Raw genomic sequence first — 22,788 nt, 5'->3', positions numbered from 1 at the left:
GTCTAGACCTTTCACCATATCAAAAGTTTTCCCTCATGGAGCTGTAGAGGTGACGCACCCGACATAAGGCACATTTAAGGTCAATGGTCAGCACCTCAAACCATATATAGTGGATGGAACGATGCCTACCCTATCAACTATATACCTAGACGATCGTTCACGCCACTGGAATGTCGAGCTTCAGATAGAAAACAAGCGCTTATTGGGTCCAAACAAAGGAACCATTCCTGAATTCAGAACGCTCTTCAAGGAAGTTCTCTAAACCCCTTCAAATGCTTGAAATCCCACTGCTCACATTGTTGAATTCATCTTCACACTCTATCTATACGAACATTGAGGACAATGTTCATGATAAGTGTGGGGGAGGCTATAGCTATGCACGTCAATCACTCCAATACATAAATACATTGATAGACCGCATAAACTGGAAATTGCCTCATAATTATTGTTGTCTATAAGGTGAAATCTAAGAGGGAATATGATGAAGTTGAAGGAAATCACTATAAGTGCTAAAATGCATTCTTGTGAATTATCCAATTTTTTCACAATACATGAGGATGAGGAAGTTGAATAGGACTTTCATCATGGCCAGCACTAACTCTATTCATGTGTATAGTGTGCTTGGTTGAAGTCTTAATGAACATTCGAGCTGCTAGTGAACATCATGAACTGTTAATGCATAAACTTCAACAATTAATTCAGAAAAAAAAAGGACGAGAAGAAGAGAATGGGACAAAGTTCGAATTACTCTGCTGTCATGAACTGAATAGTAAAACTAGTGGTTCATGATATAAATTCAGTCACAACTCCGCTATTCCAAGTTGAATAGTAAAACTAGCAACTTAGAATATGAGTATTGTTATCTACCTCTACCCTATGACCCTTGTGAGATGGAGAATAAATTGCACTCACAAAAAAAAAAAAAAAGAAACAAAAGAAAGAAGACTACAAGAAGAAGGTGGCGGCAAGGAGAAGAGGAGACCTCAGCTCTAAGGGCGACACCATGAGTTCTTTCTTTCCTCTTGTTTATTTTATTTCCTCTAGTATGAACTGATTTATTTGTAGCTAGGATTATGGAAAGCCTAATCATAACAATGAATATATTTTTATACTGATTTATCCAAGATCATAATTTCCATATAGTCTATGAGTTATCTTGCTTAATGCTATTAGGAGTGACCATCTCTTAATTGATTAGGTTTATGTGAATGAATCGAGAGATGAATTCATATAGCAGACCACATAATTCATAGTGTGAATTGAATGATATATAAGGGTATATACACATGATTCATCTGAATGCAATAGTTTTTCCTTGAACTTAATGCACTGCTACCTTGAAAATTCTAGTCGAGAGATCGAAGGGTTACCTGATAGAAATAGTTTTAGTATATCTCGAGAGAGAATATTAAATAAAATTAGAAACACTTCAATTTATGGGAATGACAAATTATCTTGGGTAATCTCATACATTAATATTCATTGGAATGGTTAGGTGGACCAAAAGTCCTAGCAAATTCAATCCATCGTTACATACTTCAGCATTGGTTACTTCTGCTCTTGTTTTCTTTTTCTGCTTTTCATTAGTTCTATCTTCAAATTTGGAATTTGATTGTCCAAATAATTAAGGCTGTAGTTCTAATACTTATTTTGTTAAATCCTCGTGGGAATGATATTTTTATACTACTTGATAACTAGTGCACTTGCTAGGGTTATAAACATAGCTATCAACAATGCTAAGTAAGTGTTGAAGGTTTCATCGGAGTTGGTTCAATGGAAGCCTCGTCACCAATTCCGATCATTTCCTCCCGCCAGGATCCCGGTTCCTCCATTGCGCTAAACACAAGGGCAAACAAAACAAAAAAATAAATAAAAGAAATGAAGTACGTACAAGTTTGATCATTCATTTATTTAGTTTTTAGATAGCATGATACTGAGTTTGAATAATAAATTGTAATAATAGGGAAATTTTTTTTCTTCTCTTGCATTTATTATTTAACTGATAAAATATTGAAATAATAGATCATTCATTATGCTCCAACCCTCGTATCTACATGTTTCTAGCCTTCCCTTAATTCCTCCTATTTCCATTTCCTAAGCTAGTTCAAATTGGTGATCCATCTCAAAACCGGATCAAAACAACTGAGTTTTTGATACTTTATTGGTGGTGGTTCTAATTCTCTCAATCACATATTTCTGTGCAACAAAAATACAGATTTCTATAGATCCTTTCAACGATTGGATTAAAACATTTGATCCCTCCCAAACTTTCCTTCATCAAGAACAAAATTCAACCTTTTTGCCTAAAATTTCAAACGCCTTGTAATAGTAGGCTTATGATCAACATACAAATTGATCTTTAGAAATCGATCAAGTTGATCACAGTTGTGGTTCTAGGGCCTCCGCTCGATTTCTGAGTTGTAGTCAGTCATGCAGCCGGAGAAGATGTATTGAAGCAACCCTAGAGCGCCTCTGGTGGCCATTCTCGCTCGATTTTTCAATTGGGTTTTTCTCTCATCTCCTAAAAGGCCTAAGGCCTATGCACCTGTTCTCTTTATTTATAGTGGTGGCATGCTGTACGGCAACATGGAGAAGGAAAAGTGAAGTAAAGGGTCATGCAAATTAGTATATTGGGTTGCTCGACAATAGACCTAGAAGAGCGTGCATAGCGTGGCATGTCAGCTAAGAAAAAAGAATGGTAGAGGCATCCCATAGATAGGACGCCGGATTTTAAATTAGGAAAACTTTTACCTGTACTTTGCATCTAGGGACAAATGCGATAATCATACCCAAACTTTCAAAATGCTTACAATCCGGTACCTACGATAATCTAGCACCATTACCTGACACCATGGGAGAATTAAATAATTAAAAATACCAAAATTACTTTTGTTTATAGTTTTTCAACCATTTTACCCTTTCTCTCTAAACAAATAAAAGAAGGGAAAAAGGCTCTTTCCTCTTTAATCCTAAGTTGGAATATTGACGAAGGAGGAGACATAGAATAGAGCAATAGCGAACAGAAGCAATGAACTCCCTCACTCAAATTTTTTCCTCTCTCTCTCATTCTCCCATCCTCTTTCCCTCTCCTTCCCTCCTTTTTCTTTTCTTCATGGCACCTATGTTCTGCCATCGCCATTGCAACTCGAACCAGTGGTGGTAGAAAAATCCCCCCTCCATCCATCTCGGTTGCCACAACATTCCTCATCATAAAACCCCCTCCACCTCGTCTTCTATCTCAATAAATTTTTCATCGCTCGTACCCTCACCGTTGCTAGTGTCGGTGTCTCTCTTCATAATGCCTCTAGATGGAACCCCTTATAGGAAGTCGTGTGTTTCTACAGCTCTAATATCGCTTTTAGCTCTCCTTTGGCTCTACCACTGTCCTACCTGGTCTAAATGGTGTTGTAGACTCCCACGCATTGTTGATGTCCTTCAAAGAATGTGAGACCATTACACGGAGATCTCCTTTCACTTCAAGAGATCCATAGTCCCCTTCATCCACAAGATTGCTTCTTCTTACAAGATTTGGATTATGAAGTGCAATAATTATTAACTTGCCAATAATTTATTAAATTGTAAAAGTTTTGTTAGATAGTGTATGCCCTTAGCTCCAATCAGATTGATGTACTTGATGACATTTATTGTAAATTAATAAAAGTGGATAATTGATTCATGTGTTTTGGGGTGTTTCTGTGTATTACCCTTAAAGTAGACACTTATGTATCTCATGTTAGTTTAGAATCTTCATATCCGCTGAATAGATTTGGGGAGATTTATCCTGCCAAGGTTGACACTGATGCACTACCAACTTGGTTGGGGTGGCTTGTCTCAGCTGCCAGGGTGAGACCGGAGGTACATGCAGTGTGGGTTTTCTTAAAACCCTGAACCGGACCAAAATTCCAGTATTGCCCTGGACCTTGGAGATAGATGGGCAAAATTGGAATGTTACACCTGACCCCTACACTCGATTATGGTACTACACTAGGTGTCGGATTGGGCTATCTTTGATATGCTAATCAGTGAGATCCTTAGAGGGGGTCAAAACCTGGGTATGTTGGGACAGTCTGAGAATTCACTTGAATGGGTGATCATAGTGACAAGATCAGCCCCTTTGTTGGACAAAGTGAATGATCAGGGAATGCACTCTCTCTGATGGAAACCTAAACTGCCGGCAGTTGATTTCAACCGTTGAAATTTGTTTTCACAAAATATATTTATATAGACACACACACACACACACACACACACACACACACACACATATATATATATATATATATATATTATGGTTTCAAAATGTTTGCAAATGGTTTTAATTCCTGGGATCCAAGTGAGTAGAGAGTGCAACATTGTTCCTTGCAGCCGAGGGAGAGGTCCTCTCTTGTCAGGTAGTGTCTTATTCATTCAAGTGTCCAGATCCAAATAACAGATTTGGATTAAGGAACCCTCTCCTAATTAGATTAGGAGGCTGATCCTGAGAAGGCAATAAATAAAGGGGGTGAATTCCTTAGGTAGACAACACCGCAATCTGCAAAGTTCTTCCCTATTCTTGCCGCCCCTACCTAGTTCGATCTCCACTTGTAGGAGTGATCAAGAATTGTTCTTGATATTGCTTCTTGGTAGAAGAAGCAATCTGAAGTCGTGCTCACCAGCCCTCTACTCCATTCTTGTTAAAGATTTCGGTTCTTGCTAAAGAACCGTCCTACTGATCCTGCTTCACCACACATTGTGTCATCTTTAGTGAAAATAGGTTTCGGTTTTCTCTTTGGGCGTGAACACCTTCACTAGGGGTTACTGCTGCTTCGTATTAGGTATATCACTCTCCTCCCTTTTGGTTTCAGATCTGGTCCAGTTTGGTTCAAGATTGATCCTTGAAAATGCAGTGTTCTAAAATAGGGAATGCGATTCCCAGATGGGAAAGAGAGAAATTTTTGAAATTTCACCCTACCTTTCTGCAGGGTTCGGCCATCCATGTGATGGATCTCTCATCCCTTCAGTGGTATCAGAGCTAGGTTCAAATCTTGAACAAAATTAAAGCAGATCTGGATCTGCGCAAATGGGTTGAAGGTGTTCTACCCGATTTGCGCATTTACCATTTTTTCTGGGAAATTAGTTCCCAATTTTGGGTAAATGATCTGAAATTAAATTCTTTATTGATCTTATTTATGATGCGGCACGATCAGGGCACTACTAGCTGGCTACTGACTGGCTCCTTGTTGGCAGTGGACGACACTTGAGAAGACGAAGAAGAAGGATTCCCGGGGATTTGCCCGGCAGGAATACTCTGAAGCTTAAGTTAGAACGCTAGGAAGGAAGAAAATAGTATAAAAGGCTAAGAGTGTAGGTCGCGCTAGATCATTGTGCTCGTGAGGTTAGCTCGTGAGCAAATAAGATAATTCAAGTTCAGATGAAAATTCCAGAATGAGTGAATGTGTCTCTCCCTTTCGCTTAAAAGGCTTTTATAGGGGCCTCTTGTCAAATCGGGCGTAACTGCCACTGGGCTCCTGTTGCAGCCATTACCTGCTAGATCTGCACAGGTGATCATTATAGTGTACTATTTGCTTGGCTGAGCGACACATCCCAAAGGAGCAGGCACGCCTCCATCTATCGAAAGACGTGGGTGCAGACTATCGAAAGGACAAGGACTGCGCCACCAGTCGAGAGACGTAGCACAGTCTGACCGGTATAGTCTTGTCAGATGGAAGCTTCCAGAGAGCATCGCATCACTCAATCGCAAGTTACTTCATAAAGAGATATCCTTGCCACGAGCTACTTTGTTGCAAGCTCTCAGGGGTACTTCGAGGTGACCCTCATCAAGGTTGGTCTTTGGGGCAGTTCTTCTGCCCAGGTGTTGTAGCAAGCTCCCCCTATAGCGAGCTATGACGTAGCAAGACGCTCTATAGGCTCGTTACTTAGTTGTGGTCAGGCCACGATGCTGAGTTGTTGCTCATGCTGAGTCAGGTCCACATGTCATCATCTCAGTAGGTCGGGTCAAATCATCCTCTATCAATTGCCCCCCACTCCTCGGGCTAAGAGTGTTGTCTTAGCGTGAGGAGTTCATGAAGTGTGACAAGTTGATTTGACCAAAATTCAAACTTGATTGACTGCTCATATTAAATGCGTGCATGGGAATCAGGGGATTTCTGTCTTTTTGAATATCAAAAACGCGCTGAAGTGGCTCTTAACTCCGGATGTCGTGCAGTTGCCACTACCTCAATCATTAGAGACGTGCAGCCAGTCACATTTCAGTTTCAGAAAGCGTGTGGTCAACTTGACTACGAACCATCAGATCTGCCATGATCTGGGCCGTTGATTCGAAGGCACAGTGACTATAAATAGGAGGGCCCCCTAAGCCTCATTTCCTTTCATGCTATTTTGCTGTCTTCGGATTCTGAGGTCGCGCATCCATCTAGTCTACCCGAGCTCTTCCGTTCACTTCGTTTCGTCTTTTCTGGTGAGTCTCAATCATTGTCAATCATGTCTGGGTATCCGTACCATACTTATTATCGGGATGGCAACCAAGACGATGACGCTCCCTCAAGCTCGGGGGGGTGCTTGGGAGCAGGTTCCGGAGGCTCGGGAGACCTCTAGTGATGTGGCCTCTACTTCTCGAGGGAGGAAGCCTGACACCTTCGGTCCTTCCTCTATGACGGCGGAGAGACCTACGTCTCTAATCCACTATTTTCACCTTCCTAGGGACCTCGTCTACAGTCTCCCCACTGGTAACTTCCCTTGGGAGCATGGTCCCGATGATATGGTTATTTTCCAGGAATAGCTCGAGGCTGGCCTGCGTCTTCCCCTGCATCCCCTAATAGTGGAGGTGCTAAACCACTTTAATGTTATCATCGATCAGCTTCATCCCAACGCTATCTGGAACATGGTTGGGACCATTTCTTTGTGTTATGAGTACTGCCTCCCCTTGAACCATGACATTTTTGTTTCTATTCTCTGTATCAAAAATGTCACTCCTCACGTTCCTCCGGAAAAGCGTTTTTACTACCTCTCTCCCCGCCGCGGCTATAAGCTCTTGTACAAGCTACCAAACAGGATTCATGCCTGGAAGCGGGATTATTTTGTGGTTCATAACTCCGAGGAGTGGCCCTTCCCAACTTCTTGGAGGGGCGCCATCCAGGAACTCAAGGCCGAGCTGGACCCTGAAATTCAGAAAACGATGCTGTCCTGGGCATCGGTAGGCTTCCTCTATTCGGACTACTTGACCGATGATAAGCTTGCGCAAGCTGGCTTGAGCCTGGGTAGGTTGCCCTTTTTAGGTCGCGTAGTGCCTTGTAACAATATTGTGTATACATACATTTTGTTTCTTACCGAACTAATATCTCATGGTTTTTTGGTAGCCATCATGTCTAGTGTTGACGCGTGCCACCTCCTCTCAAGCAACCAGAAGTGCAAAGTGAAGAGATCGCCTCCTGACCGGACTCCCACCTCTGGGGGTACTAAGTTTGGGTCTACGGAGCCAGACTTCACTTCTCCACCGCCTGAAGTTCCGCTGCCTCCATCTGAAGGAGGTGCTGCCAGAGTTGGCCTCGAGGAGGGCGAGCTCCTGTAGCAAGGGGTGATTCCTCCTGGTCCTTCTTATTCGTTTCCCTACCCATGGCTTCCAGTGGGGAACTGGGAGGGTGATTATGTAGTGGCCAGGTGGAAGAGCCGAAGGGGGATTTGCAATGAGGAGATCGCTGAGTGGGGGGAGATGGAGCACGGGGATCTCGTCGTGCTCACCGCCTCTCACTGTATGGTGGTAAGTAGTCCTTCCCCTCTCCTCATTTTTTGCTTCCTTTTGCTATCTTCTGACCTTAGTCTCTTGTTGTCAGGTGAACTCCGCCATTCACACCATGGCCCTCCAAACGAACATCCACTCCGGTGATGCTCGCAATCAGAGGGTCATCATTCGGAAGCTCCAGGGTGAGCTCGACCGGACCCGGGGTGAGCTCCTTCACACTCGCAAGGGGAGCGAATCCTAGGAGCAGCTCATCCGGGACCAAGAGGCACAGATCGCCAGGCTTTCCAAGGAGAGCACATGCAACAGGGAGGAGTCATCGAGGGTGGCCATAGAGAGGGACCTCCTTCACAAACAAGTTCAGGACTTGGAGTCCACACTTCTGGACCGAACTTAGAACTTCGACACCATGGTAGAGGCCGAGCGGGAGAGGGCGGTCTAGGACTTCAAGGACTCCCAGGAGTATCACAACCTCCAAGTGGAGTATGGCTCGAGCTCATACCGCTCCGGATTCAAGCTCTGCTAGTGGTTGGTCTGAAAGAAATTCTCTAGGCTCAACCTTGACAGCATCACAATGAAGGGCCTGGCTCCTGAGACGGCGGACAGGCAGAGGAGGAAGAGCCTGACTCCCCAGAGGACGAGGACGAGGTGGAGGAGGTGGACCCCTGAGGCTGGCGGCTCTGCTTTTTTGTTCTTCTGATTGCTGGTGGCTCCCAGGTGCCAGAACCTGGTCTTGAAAAGAACTTCTTGGGTGGTTGAGCCCTTTTATATCTCTTATTGAACATTCTCATGCAGTATAGCTCGGTTTTTTTTTATAGCATGGCAAATGAAATTTCTTTTGTCTTCAAAGTATGAAATGCTCCCTTTATTTTTTGCCAAAGCAATCTCATCACCCGAGCTATCAGAACTGCATACCCGAAGTAGGATTTTTTGGTAATCGTTATCTCGGGCTACCTTTAACATTTAAGGCATCTCTATGTTATACTGCGAAGTTTACCTTGTATGCCCGAACTATACATTTGTTGGTTATTCCTCAGTTCAACCTGAAGGGATAGGAAATCCATCATATGGACGCCCAAAGATTGCGGAATAAGAGGGCGAATTTCAAAAAATTTTCTCTCCCTTCAACTGGGAATCGAATTCCCATTTAGAAAATCATATTTTCAATGATCTTTCTTAAATCATAAACTAAACCAGATCTGAACCAAAAGGAGTAGGGAGAGATAATACATGAAACAGAGAAGTGGTATCTCCAAATGGAGGTGTTCATGCCCAAGGAAGGATCCAAAATCTGCTCCCATTCAAAATGGCGCAGTGCAGGGTGGAGCAGAATCAACAGTGTTCTACCAAAAGAACTTGATCATTCTCAAGAATCACCTGGATGGCTTGTGAATACAACTCCCACCAATCTTTTCTCCAAAAGATTGGTATCAAGATCCAATCTTGATATCTCCCAAGAACTGGAGATCGAACTGCTGTAGGCGGCGGCTGCAAGAAGGAGGCAGCAAGAGAGTATTTGCAGGGTGCAGATTCTCTCTTCTGTGATTTCAGCTCTGAAGACAAGACTATGTATTGCTTGCTTGTGATTTCTAAAGGCTGCCACCCCCTCTTCCTTTTATAGACTTAAAGGGATCAGCTCCTAATCCCATTAGGAATTGCTAACCCAAATCATATTTGGATTAAAAGTCCCTTTAAGTGATAAGGGATAATCCTTATCTTATCTGCAGATTAGATCATCCATCTCCTAATCTAATTAGGAGGTTTCTAGATCTAAATAAGATTTAGATCTTGGACTCTCCAAGTGGATAGGGTGTGGGCCCAATCCTATCAGCTGATCTATCTCAGAATTCACCCCTTAAGTGACTAATCAAATTAGCCCAGTTCGAAATGGGCTTAAGGCCCATTTAAGGTTATGTATTCATTTAGCCTTCCAAACTGCTCTCAGTTGGGCTTCCTTGTCTGGCGTGGGACCAAACATTGATCTACACATTAGCCACATGGGTTCAGCCCAGCCTTTGTTACAAGGCCTGGCCGAATACACTGTTATGAACAGTGCACCTCCTGAAACCTATCAGATGGGCTCTATGGGCCCAACACTTACCCTAAGTGGTCCCTGGGCCAAGCACCTTGTAATGATCATACACTGCCCGACACATCAGATGGGCTCTGTGGACAGATGCAAGATTAGCCCATCAGGTATTATCCTCATTGGTCTTACACTTAACCTCTCAGCCCATAATGATCATACAATGCCCGACAAGAGAGGACCTCTCCCTCGGCTGCAAGGAACAGTGTTGCACTCTCTGCTCATATGGATCCCGGGAATTAAAACCTTTTGCAAATCATTTCAAAACCATAATTTATATACTTTTATATCTCATATAAAATATATTTTGCAAAACAAATCTCAACGATTGAAATCGGCTGCCGGCAGTCTTGGTTTCCATCAGTGAGAGTGCATCCCCGATCATTACCTTTGTCAGACAAAGGGGCTGATCCTGTCACTATGATCACCCACTCAGATGAATTCTCAGACTATCCCAACATACCCAGGTTTTGACCCCCGCTAAGGATCTCACTGATTGGTACATCAAAGACAGCCCAATCCGACACCTAGTGCAGTATCATAATCGACTCTAGGGGCCGGGTGTAACTTTCCAGTTTTGCCCATCAATCTCCAAGGTCCAGGGCAATACTGGAAATCTGGTCCAGTTCAAATATTCAATTACTCCTACACTATATGTGCCTAAGGTCTTACCCCGATAGCTGAGACAAGCTACCCCAACCGACTTGGTGGTGGCACAGTGTCAGCCTTGTCAAGATAGGTCTCCCCAAACCGACCCACTAGCTGTGAACATTCTAAACTAAATGAGTCTCATTAAGTGTCCAGTTTAAGGTTATTACGCAAAAACATACCAAGGGAACATGAATCAAATATGCACTTTTATTCATTCACAATAAACTCATTAAGTACATCATTTTGATTGAAGCTAAGGGCATACAAAACTGTCTAATAGCTCCCACTTGCACTTAGGTCCAATCAAGTACTATCTGGAATCCCATGCATTCCATGTGTTTCTCAAACACTTTCTGTGACAGTGGCTTAATCAATGGGTCTACCACATTCTCCATTGATGCTACCTCCTACTTTCATCTTCTCGTAGGTCCAGTGTTGTCATACAACAGTGGAATGGGTGATGTGCTGAATTCCAAATTCAGGAATAAACACCTTCATTCATAAGGCATCCTCACTTACAGTAATGCGCTCGGATTGGGTTGTGGACTATTAATTTGCTACTCAGGACCCCTGTTTGCTGACATTCAGGAAACAGCACACGATCCTATCGTGAAAACTTATCCAGATGTAGACATTCTATCATCTGGAGACGACTGGAAATCGGCATCTGTATACCCTTGGATCTGTAATGAACTACCATCGAATACTAGACAAAACTCTTTTGCCCTTCGAATGTACTTAAGTATGTTTTTCACAACAGTCCAGTGCTCCTGCCCTGGGTTGGCCTGAAATCTGCTTACTACACTCACTACTTGAGCAATGTCAGGGCGAGTGCACAGCATGGCATACATGATGTTCCCGACGGCAGAGGCATATGGAACGTCTTTCATGCCATCAATCTCCATAGAAGTCTTGGGAGACATCTTCTTGGAGAAAGTGACTCAGTGCCTGAAAGGAACATTTCCTTTTTTGTAGTTTTCCATGCTGTATCTTTTGACTATTTTGTCAATGTAGGCAGATTGGGATAATCCTATTATCCACTTCAATCTATCTCTATAGAGTCAAAGACTCAGTATATAGGAGGCTTCTCCAAGATCTTTCATGGAGAATTGCTGTGAAAGCCTACTTTCACCGTAATTAACATTCCTACATCATTCCCAATGAGTAGAATGTCGTCTACATACAAAACCAAGAAGGTAACCTTATCTCCACTGTACTTCCTGTAAACACAGGGTTCATCCGGATTCTGCTCGAAGTCAAACGATTTGACAGCAGAGTCAAAATGGATATTCCAACTTCTAGAAACTTGCTTAAGTCCATAAATGAATCTATTGAGTTTACATACCATGCTTTCCTGACCTGCAGCAATGAAGCCTTGCGGCTGCTGCATATAGATATCTTCAGTAAGATCTCCATTCAGGAATGCAGTTTTGACATCCATTTGCCAAATCTCATAATCATGGTATGCTGCTACAGCTAGCAGGATCCTAATGGATTTAAGCATGGCCACAGGCGAAAACGTTTCCTCATAATCGATGCCCTCTTTCTGAGTGTACCATTTCGCCACCAGACGAGCTTTGAAGGTCTCAACCCTACCATCAGGGCCCTTCTTCCTCATTTAAATCCATTTGCAACCGATTGCTTTTACCCCGGAATGCGGATCTACTAGAGTCTATACTCCATTGGTCTCCATTGAGTCCATCTCTGCTCTCATGGCCTCCACCCACTTCTGGGAATCTATGTCCAACATAGCTTCTACGTAAGTCACGGGATCCTCCTCACTAGTTAAGGTTTCCACCAGGTAACTATCCTAGTCATAACCATAATGGACTGGTGGCCTAGATACCCGAGTGGATCTTCTAGGTTGGTCACTACCTGGAACTTGTGGGACATCTCCCACTGCTCCTGAGTTCTCCTCATCAAAAACAATTTCCTGACAATGGGTGTCCAGGATGTAATCGATCTCCATGAATTGGGCATTTCGACTGCAAAACACTTTCTGCTCATTTGGGTCATAAATAGGTAACCTACAGAGCCTTTTGGGTAGCCTACAAATAGGCAACGACTGGTCTTAGATTCCAACTTGTTTGTACTCGTTCTTTTAACGTGTGCTGGGCAACCCCAAATCTTCAAATGTCTGACACTTGGTTTCTTTCCGGTCCAAAGTTCATATGGAGTGTTTGGAACCGATTTGGTTGGAACCCGATTCAGCACGTAAATCACAGTCTCTAATGCGTAACCCCAAAAGGATGTGGGTAACTCTGAGTGTATGAGAAGTGACTGGACCATATCCAATAAGGTCATATTCCTCCTCTCTGAAACACCGTTAAGTTGTGGTGTAGCAGCATGAGCTAATTGTGATACTATCCCATTGTCCTTTAAGCAGTCACTGAATTCGTCAGAGAGATATTTGCCACCTCGACCAGATCGAAGGGCTTTAATTTCTCTCCGCAACTGTTTCTCGACCTCTTGTCTAAACTCTTTGAACTTTTCAAAGGATTTAGACTTGTGTCTCATTAGGTACACGTAACCATATCGTGATAAATCATCTGTGAAGGTGATGAAATACATGTGTTGATTTCGTGTCTTAACACTCAGGGGACCACATACATCAGTATGTATTAGGTCAAATGTGTCTGTACATCTTTTAGGCTTACCGTTAAATGGTCGTTTTGTCATCTTGCCTTGTAGGCAAGGCTCACAGGAGAGAAGATCTTCTACAGTTAAAAAATCCAAAGGACCATCCTTTACCAACCTTGTGATTCGGTCAACACCGATGTGGCCAAGTCGGTAATGCCACAGACACGTGGGATTAACTGTATCACGGGCTCTCTTCTTGGAGATTTCAACCGACGTAGTTTCGGTTATATTAGTTTCTAGAGAAAGATGTAGAACATAGAGACCATTCTCTAGTTCCCCGTATGTGATGAATCTGTTATTTCTTTTAATAGTAATCGTATTACTAAAGAAGACAGAATAACCATCTGCACACAGTTTTGAAACAGAAATCAAATTTCTCCTTAAATTTTGTACATAAAGACAATCTTTGAATACAATTATTCCTTCTCTAAAAATTAACTCAACGCTTCCTATTGTCGCAGCTACAACAGTTGCAGAAGTCCCCAAGTAGAATGTAACTTCTCCTTCACTCAGCCTTCTGCTTACCTTGAACCCCTGCAATGAGTTACACGCATGAATTGAAGCCCCGGAGTAATTACACTAGGACGCAGAAACTACCAATAAATTGGTTTCTATAACACAAGATTCGAAATTACCTTTCTTAGAATCCAGGTAGGCAGGACAGTTCCTTTTCCAGTGGCCGGTCTTCTTGCAGAAGTGACAGGTATCCGGGGCTTTGTCTTTCTTCTGCTTCTTACCCTTAGTGGCTTTCTTCCGAGGCTTCTTTGCCTTCCTCTTTCTCATGCATGTCTTGCTAGCTTCAACAAGCATAGCTACAGGCTCATCTTTTCTAATCAGTTATTCGACTCTTTGCAACATATTGCTGAGCTCTTGTAAGCTGACATTCAGCTTGTTCATGTTATAATTCATGATGAACAGATTAAAGGAATGAGGCAAAGAATTAAGGATAGCATCTATCTAGGTTGCAAGAACCTCCAGTTCGTTGAACGATTCTTCTCTTCATACATCATCCTGAGACTATCGAATATGTCCTTGGCAAGTTCAATCTGATCAAACTGCATCTGTATTGGGTTGTCCAAAGAGGCAATGATGTAACACCGGGCAAGGGAGTTTTTCTCCTCCCATTCCTGATAATCTCTCCTTCGGGCCTCAGAAGCCCTGTCACCCGGGCGCTCCAGGACAGGATTCTTTGCCACTTTGTCCAGCTTTTCAGAAACTAGGACCAGCATAAGGTTCCTTTACCAGTCGGCATAGTTTGGGCCCTTAAGCTTGTTGTCATCAAGAAGCTTTGCAAAAGATCCATTTGCCATTTTCTGATAAAAGAGCAAACATCAGTCCACAACCTAATTTGATTCATGTTCATTTCATAGATATAGATTTTAATCTACGATCCATTTCCATTTATTCAACCCGAGATTTCCCTCATTTCTCAATGACGGAGACTATGGGTTGTCTCTGAAAATGTGGGAAATCACATAGGATGCATGGAGCCAACTGTTTCAGCTGCATAACCCCACCACCTTTTTGTGAAGAATCATATCCACTCATCATATGAGTTTTCCCTTTGGCCTCTGTCAGACAAGGTTCAGAGTCATTTTCAGATAAACATTTCTGTTCAATGAATGCTTACCCATCATATTCGTGAACGCCAAGGTACCGTGAGAGACTTCCCATTTTCTAGTGAAGCCCCTCCCACACCGGTCTATGACGCCCCTATCATCTTATGAAACACTTAGACAAGCCCAACAGCAAATGGATAGCCCATTTTTTGGTGTGTTTCCTCATTACTGAAGGACCCATCCTCATGCTAATGATGGAAGGCCTTTAGAGAGTTCATCATATGAATCTCCCTATCACTTGCACTCATATTAATTGGAGGGAACAGTTAATTACGCCCTAATTTGATTTAGGTCAAACCAAAGTGGCTCCCACTGACTTTCATAAAGTCAGATTTTGGTGGGCCTTAAATCGGCTAGGGTTCCGCACGTAACCTCTTGATGAGGTGTGGGGCCCACCACAGAGGGATGTCATCCAATGGGCATTCAGCCATGGTGTGCGCAAGAGCCACTGTCGAATGAGCATGGACCAAGCACTTATGGCCCATGCACGCAGCACATCACACATCCAAACATCTTATGAAGGGATAAATTGATCCAATCAATTAATTATCTATAAGGCCCATTGGAAGCCCGTTGAAAATCCATAATATTAACCATTAATATTATCTAGGTATATGGGCTGAATTAGGGTTACCCAGTTCAGCCCATATAGCTTTATCCTTTGAAGTGGGCTTTTAGCAGTTTTAACTATTTAAAATTGGGCCTTTACAGGTTGGGCCGAATTAACCATTTAATTAAATATCAATCCTCAGACCCATTAGTGGGAAAATTAGGGCTAACTTTCAGCCTTGATTAAACCCTAGATTTGGTCCAAACAGTTTTGAACCAATCTTGGTTCGAATGGGTCTAGGGTTTGATCTTTAATTAAATTCTTAATTCAAGAAAATAATCTGAAATTAAATAACTGATAAAAGAAAATCAAGAATCAGTTAATCAGGGTTGTTCGCACACTCCATCCTACAAAACAGAGATTAGATCATAGATTGCAGTTTCTTAAATTGCAAATCGCAGATAGCGAATGTCCCATCTACGAAATCTCATTCTTCGCGCCGCCATCTTCTATCCAAAAATAAAAATAAATAGAAATCCTATTTCTATTAATAATTACATCAGATCTAATGCCTATACATTGAGTCTAAAAATAATAAAAAAAAATTATTTACAGACCAAATGTAATAAATAAATTCAAGAAACTGCAAATTTCACAAAACCCATATCTGCGCAAATTGGGTAGAACGCCTTCTCCTTATTGCGCAGGTTGAGATCTGAAACAGAATAGTTCAAGATTTGAACCATGGCTCTGATACCACAGAAGGGATAGGAAATCCATCATATGGATGCCCAAAGATTGCGGAATAAGGTGGCGAATTTCAAAAATTTTTCTCTCCCTTCAACTGGAAATCGAATTCTCCATTTAGAAAATCATATTTTCAATGATCATTCTTGAACCATAAATTGAACCAGATCTGAACCAAAAGGAGTAGGGAGAGATAATACTTGATACAAATAAGTAGTATCTCCCAATGGAGGTGTTCACGCCCAAGGAAGGATCCAAAATCTGCTCCCATTCAAGATGGCGCAGTGCAGGGTGGAGCAGAATCAGCAGTGTTCTACCGAAAGAACTTGATCCTTCTCAAGATTCACCTGGATGGCTTGTGAACACAACTCCCACCAATCTTTTCTCCAAAAAATTGGTATCAAGATCCAATCTTGATATCTCCCAAGAACTGGAGATCGAACTACTGTAGGCGGCGGCTGCAGGAAGGAGGCGGCAAGAGAGTATTTGCAGGGTGCAGATTCTCTCTTCTGTGATTTCAGCTCTGAAAACAAGACTATGTATTGCTTGCTTGTGATTTCTAAAGGCTACCGCCCCCTCTACCTTTTATAGACGTAAAGGGATCAGCTCCTAATCCCATTAAGAGTTGCTAACCCAAATCATATTTGGATTAGAAGTCCTTTTAAGTGATAAGGGATAATCTTTATCTTATCTATAGATTAGATCAGCCATCTCCTAACCTAATTAGGAGGTTTCCATATCTAAATCTTATTTAGATCTTGGACTCTCTAAGTGGAGAGCGTGTGGGCCCAATCCTATCAGTTGATCCATCTCAGAATTCACCCCTTAAGTGACTAATCAAATTAGCCCAGTTCGAAATGGGCTTAAGGCCCATTTAAGGTTATGTATTCATTTAGCCTTCCAGACTGCTGCCCAGTTGGGTAAACTTAAGGGACTTTCTAAAAAGAGACTTTCTAAAAACATTAAGAGGCTTTCTAAGAACATTAGGAAACTTAAGGGACTTTCTAAAAAGAGACTTTCTAAAAAGATTAGGATAATTTCTAAAAGAAACATTAAGAAACTTTCTAAAAGACCTAGGTAATAATATTGCTACTGCCTAATTAAGAAACAGAATCTAACGCCCCTTACTGCTGTTGTACTGCTGCTGTCTGCGGCTGCATCCACAACATTACTCCCCTCTTGGACTAAGAGCTTGTCCTCAAGCTCGAATTCAGTATAGGTGTCTTGAAACACAGTCAAAGGAATAAAAACCTCTCAAACTATGCAGTTGCAAGCGCGGGTAGCGGGAAAACCAGTACTGATCCTCGTTGATTCAGGAAGCACACACAATTTTGGAAGTGAGCAAGCTGCCCTTCAGTTGGGGCTGCCAATGGAAATCAAACCAAGACTGCAGGTAGCCGTAGCAAACGGTGAAAGAGTACACAGCCCGGGCATCTGTAAGGACGTCCAAATACAGGTCAATTTTGAATCCTTCTTTGTTGATTTGTTTGTGCTATCCTTGGATGGATTTGATATAGTCCTTGGGGTAAAATGGTTGATCACCCTAGGCCCAATCCTATGCAATTTCAGCGCCCTAACGATGACATTCCGCTTGAACGGAAAGCAAGTCACTTGGCATGGTAATGTGGTAAAGGCTAAAAACCCACAGGTCCATGTGCTCCAAGGTGAAATGACGCATGCAGCGACCATGGAAAGACTCCTCGCCAATTTTTCAGACGTGTTCCAAGAACCCAAGGGACTTCCTCCTTCCCGAAGCTTGCGATCACCGGATCCCTTTGGTGATGGGTTCAGAACCAGTCGTCATCCGGCCTTATCGCTACCCACATCTGTAGAAAGACGAGATAGAGAAACAATGTGCTGAAATGATGAAGCAGGGGATCATCCGCCTTAGCCGTTCTCCCTTCTCCTCACCAGTTCTGTCGGTGGCAAAGCGGGATGGTACTTGGAGATTTTGGGTTGATTACAGAGAGTTCAATAATCGGACTGTCAAGGACAAATTCCCTATTCCCATTGTGGATGAGTTATTGGATGAACTTTGTTGGTTCGGCTGTCTTAATTTGTATGTTTATCTTTGGTGGGTCTTAAGTCATTAGTTATTGGGCCTTAGTTATTGGGCCTAATCTTATTTAGTGTTTATTTTGACTAGGTGTCCCATCACTAATCAGGGGCATTCTTGTCTATTTATGTAACATTATGTAATGTCCTTATATATAACAGATTAGGGTTGGTTGAGCATTATTCTGTCGCCCATCTCATTTTTTCTTCTTCTTCTTCTTCCTCTTCTTCTCTCATTCGACAGCCCCATTTCAGCAAACATGGTATCAGAGCACTGATCTTTCGACTGGTTACAGCAGCCGCCTCTTCTTCTACTCACAGGTAACTCTCCCATCTTTCTTTTTGGTTGCTGCAAAGAAACCCTAGGGTTGGTCGTAGAACACATCTAGACCTACATCTAGGGTTTCCCTTGGTTGTAGGGCCCAAGGGGAGTTAGACCCAGAGGCTGATGCCCTAATAGACGTAGTACAGCAAACTGTAGCCATTCGGCTAAGATAGATCTATGTAGAACAGATCTAGGCAGAAGGACTAATCTCAACAGTCCTAGAACTGTTCGTGGGTGAGGTTATAACCTGCGATAGCAGTGCTTAGCACACAGTAGAAGCCAACACAGCAAGTTGTAGGCTGCGACAGCAGTAATTAGAACACAGCAGAAGGTAGCACAACAGAGTATAATCTGTGACAACAGTAATTAGGGCACAGTGTGCAGTGTAGTACTCGGTGTTTCAGCTCTGTGTCAGGTTCTCAGGACTGAGTTTACAGTGCAGCAAGTTCCGTAAGTGTGAAACAGTTCTCTATATATTGAGTTTACAGTCTTGACATTTACGAGTAAGTTAAGATGTCTTCCATATCCAGGGAAGTGTCTTCTAGAGGTGTTAGGGCTTGTGAGAGGTCTCCTAATTTGGAGAATCCAAATCTGCACAGCCTACAGATCACAAGGGTGTTGTTAGATGAGTACAACTTCAGAGAATGGTCTGTCTCAGCCATGCTTTTCATCACATCCCGTGAACTCACTGGTTACTTGGACGGGCAGAAGAAGGAACCAGAAGTGGGGAGTGCTGAATATGCAGCTTGGCGCAAAGAGTGCTATAGTTATGTCCTAGCTACTTGCCTCAATGACTCCAAGAGTAGCTAGGACTGTTCAACATTTCTCCACGACTGCCAAGATATGGGAAAAAGTTTCTAAAACCTATGGGCAGAAAAAGAATAATGCCAGAATTTACAGACTAAATCAAGACATTGTTGCCTTGAGAAAAGGAGATATGAGTGTTGCAACATATTTTGCTACACTAGAAGGACTATGGGAAGAGTTAGATCACCACCTTATTATTGATTGGGAGAGTGTCGGAGACAAAGAAAAGCATGACAAACAAATTGAAGAGAGTAGAGCATTTAAGTTTCTGGTTGGCTTAGATCCTATATATGAGAGCATAAGGTCCCAAATTCTGGGAAGGGATGAAATGCCAGACTTACATCATGTTTACTACCTTGTGAGGAATGAAGAGGTGAGAAGAAAAGAGATGCAGGTTGATACTCAAACAAAACTAGCTGAACAGTCTGTGGAGCATTTGGCCCTAATCTCTACAAATCAAAGGGGAAATAGGTACTCTGACAAGAGACATCTGAAGTGCACCCACTGTGGAGGGGAAATGCATGTGAAAGAGACCTGTTGGGTTCTCCATCCGCATCTGAAGCCAGCTGCATTGAGGAAAGATAAGAAGCATCTGAAGGGTCAATCTGCAAGTATGAATTTGGCTACGGGTCAAAGTGATGATGGTTCAAAACACTCATCTACAGTTACTTCCTCTTCCATGGGACAGACTACTAATTCCCCTCGAACCGAGTCCTTGGGTTTTACTGCCGATGAGGTAGAGGTACTTAGCCGGGCCCTAGCCCGTCTAAGGATCAATTCTCTTCCATCCTCCTCCCTTGCCAGATCAGGTATTGTCTCTGCCTTTAGTGCAACTAGTACTATTGATCCTGCCTCTTGGATTATTGATTCTGGTGCAACTGACCACATGACACACATGTCTTCTCTATTTTCTTCCTATCATTTAATGTCTGGCCAAGATAAAATGAGGGCTACTGATGGTTCTCTCTCTACCATCTCTGGGAAAGGAGTGGTTGACCTAAGCAATGACCTCTCACTAAAATTTGTCTTGCATGTTCCCAATCTTTCTTCAAATCTCTTATCTGTTTCAAAGCTTACCAAAATTTTGAATTGTAGCATAACCTTTTTTCCTATTCATTGTGTCTTTCAAGACAGATTGACGAAGAGAACGATTGGGAGCGGTCATGAGTGTGGAGGTCTCTACTACCTTGATGCAGACATCAGTTCGGCCTTGCAAACATCTGCTACTTGTAGTCAGTCCAATGTGGAGTCAATAGATAGGTTACATCTGTGGCATGATTCATCAGTCTATTGGAGACTGCTCGAGTCTTACTATTTCAGCACAAAGTTCCAAAAAGCTATTGGTCTCAAGCAATCCTTACTGCATCATATCTGATAAATCGAATGTCATCCAAGGTATTGGGGATGAAAACTCCTTTCTCTGTTCTTTGCCCTCATCTTCCTAACTTTTCTCTTCCACCGAGAGTCTTTGGTTGTGTATGCTTTATACATGTCAAGGATCCGAAGAATACCAAATTGGATCCTAGGGCTACAAAGGGAATCTTTTTGGGGTACTCCCCTACTCAGAAGGGATACAAGTGTTATGATCCAATCACCAAGAAAAAATATGTCACAAAGGATGTGGTACTCTTTGAGTCTCAATCCTATTTTCACTCTTCCCAGAATCCTCTTCAGGGGGAGACTAGTGGGATGGAAGAGGATTCTTTTGTTCCCCCATTCTTTGTACCTCTCTCGACCTCAGGCCTTCCATCTTCTCCTCCTGATCCACCTAGTTGTGGTATCCCGGGTGAATCTAGTGAGGCTCCCATTGTACCAGCTACTACTAGTGATGTCGCAAATATTACTGAAGACTCCAGCAGGCTGCAAAGAGATATCAGAATCACCTACAACAAAAGGAAGAAGGGTCCTCTAACTCATGACAACAACCAATTGGACTCGGATCAACCTGTCTCAAAAACTCAAGGTAATCCTATCAGTTCCTCTAACTTGGATCTTCCTATTGCCCTTCGTAAGTCTACTCGTTCTTGTACTATCAGATACCCCATTGCTGATTTTGTGTCTTACTCACATTTGTCTCCTCGTTATTGTTCTTTTGTGTCTGCTCTATCTTCTGTGCATGTTCCTACCAGGTATTCTAAGGCAGTATCTGACCCAAAATGGAAAGAGGCTATGGACGAAAAAATGAAAGCCTTAGTGAAAGCAAGGACTTGGGAATTAGTGGATCTACCAGAAGGGAAAGGCACTGTTGGATGCAAGTGGGTGTTCACTGTGAAGCATAGGGAGGACGGGTCCATTGAGAGGTACAAGGCTAGACTGGTAGCAAAAGGGTTTACTCAAAAAGAAGGGATTGACTACAAAGAAACCTTTGCTCTGGTGGCAAAACTCAACACAACCCGAGTTCTATTATCATTAGCTGCAAATTTCTCATGGGAACTACATCAGTTGGACGTGAAGAATGCTTTCTTGAATGGCGACCTGCATGAAGAGGTGTTCATGGATCCTCCACCAGGTTATGGTTTTGGCAAGAAGGTATGTAGACTGAGAAAAGCCCTATGCGGCTTTAAGCAGTCCCCTTGAGCTTGGTTTGAGAAGCTATGTGGGGTCATGAAGAAAGGGGGTTACACTCAAAGTGGGGCAGATCATACCCTATTCATAAGGAAGAAAAATGGCAAACTTACGGCACTTGTTGTCTATGTGGATGATATGGTAATTACAGGGGATGATCAGGAAAAGATTAAAAGACTAAAGGAGGTTTTGGTTGCTAAATTTGATATCAAAGATCTGGGCCAACTGAGATACTTTCTTGGGATTGAAGTTGCAAGATCCAAAGAGAGCATCTATATATGTCAGCAGAAATACATCATTAATCTTCTTCAAGAGATAGGCATGATGGGGTGTAGGCCAGCTGATACTCCAATAGAACAGAATCATGGTCTACGGGTGTCAATAGGAGAGGACTAACTTGATAAGGAAAGGTACGAAAAGCTGGTGGGGAAGTTGATTTACTTGTCCCTCACTCGCCCTGACATTGCTTATGTTGTACATGTTGTCAGTTAGTTCATGCACACTCCTAAAATCCCTCACATGAAAGTTCAGGAAAAACAATAAAATTGAAGTTGAAGGATATACTGATGCAGATTGGGCTGGCTCTGTTGGGGACAGGAAGTCTACTTCTGGGTATTGTACCTTTGTTGGAGGAAATTTAGTTACATGGAGGAGTAAAAAACAGAATGTGGTTGCTAGATCTAGTGCAGAGGCCGAGTACCGAGCTATGGCTCACGGTGTTGCTGAACTCTTATGGCTTAAGATCCTGCTTGGTGAACATGGAATAAAAATTGAGTGTCCTCTCAGGCTGTACTGTGACAACAAGGCTGCCATCAACATTGCAAATAACCCAGTGCAACATGATAGAACGAAACATATTGAGATAGACCGTCACTTTGTTAGAGAAAGAATTGTCTCAGGAGAACTCTGCATTCCTTATACTCCCTCTGAGATGCAGATTGCAGATGTTCTGACTAAAGGGCTAGCTACAGTGAAATTCGTGGACCTACTTGGCAAGCTAAACATGAT

The 22,788-nt window shown here is 42.6% G+C and overlaps 1 long non-coding RNA gene across 1 annotated transcript in view; it reads right to left on the bottom strand.

Annotated features, from left to right (window-relative positions):
• Positions 1-1,411: 1,411 nt before the first annotated feature.
• Positions 1,412-22,788, bottom strand: part of LOC148873134 (uncharacterized) — a 28,027-nt gene continuing 6,650 nt past the window's right edge. The window contains exon 2 of the long non-coding RNA XR_016105085.1: positions 1,412-1,836. This is a non-coding gene — a long non-coding RNA (uncharacterized LOC148873134). The remainder of the gene's footprint in view (positions 1,837-22,788) is intronic.

This window comes from Nelumbo lutea, chromosome 1 (assembly GCF_056320005.1).
Source record: "Nelumbo lutea isolate HS-2025 chromosome 1, American lotus-T2T, whole genome shotgun sequence".
In the NCBI taxonomy this organism is placed as follows: domain Eukaryota; kingdom Viridiplantae; phylum Streptophyta; class Magnoliopsida; order Proteales; family Nelumbonaceae; genus Nelumbo; species Nelumbo lutea.
Note: the sequence above shows the minus strand (reverse complement) of the source record. Positions and strands in the feature narration are given on the sequence as shown.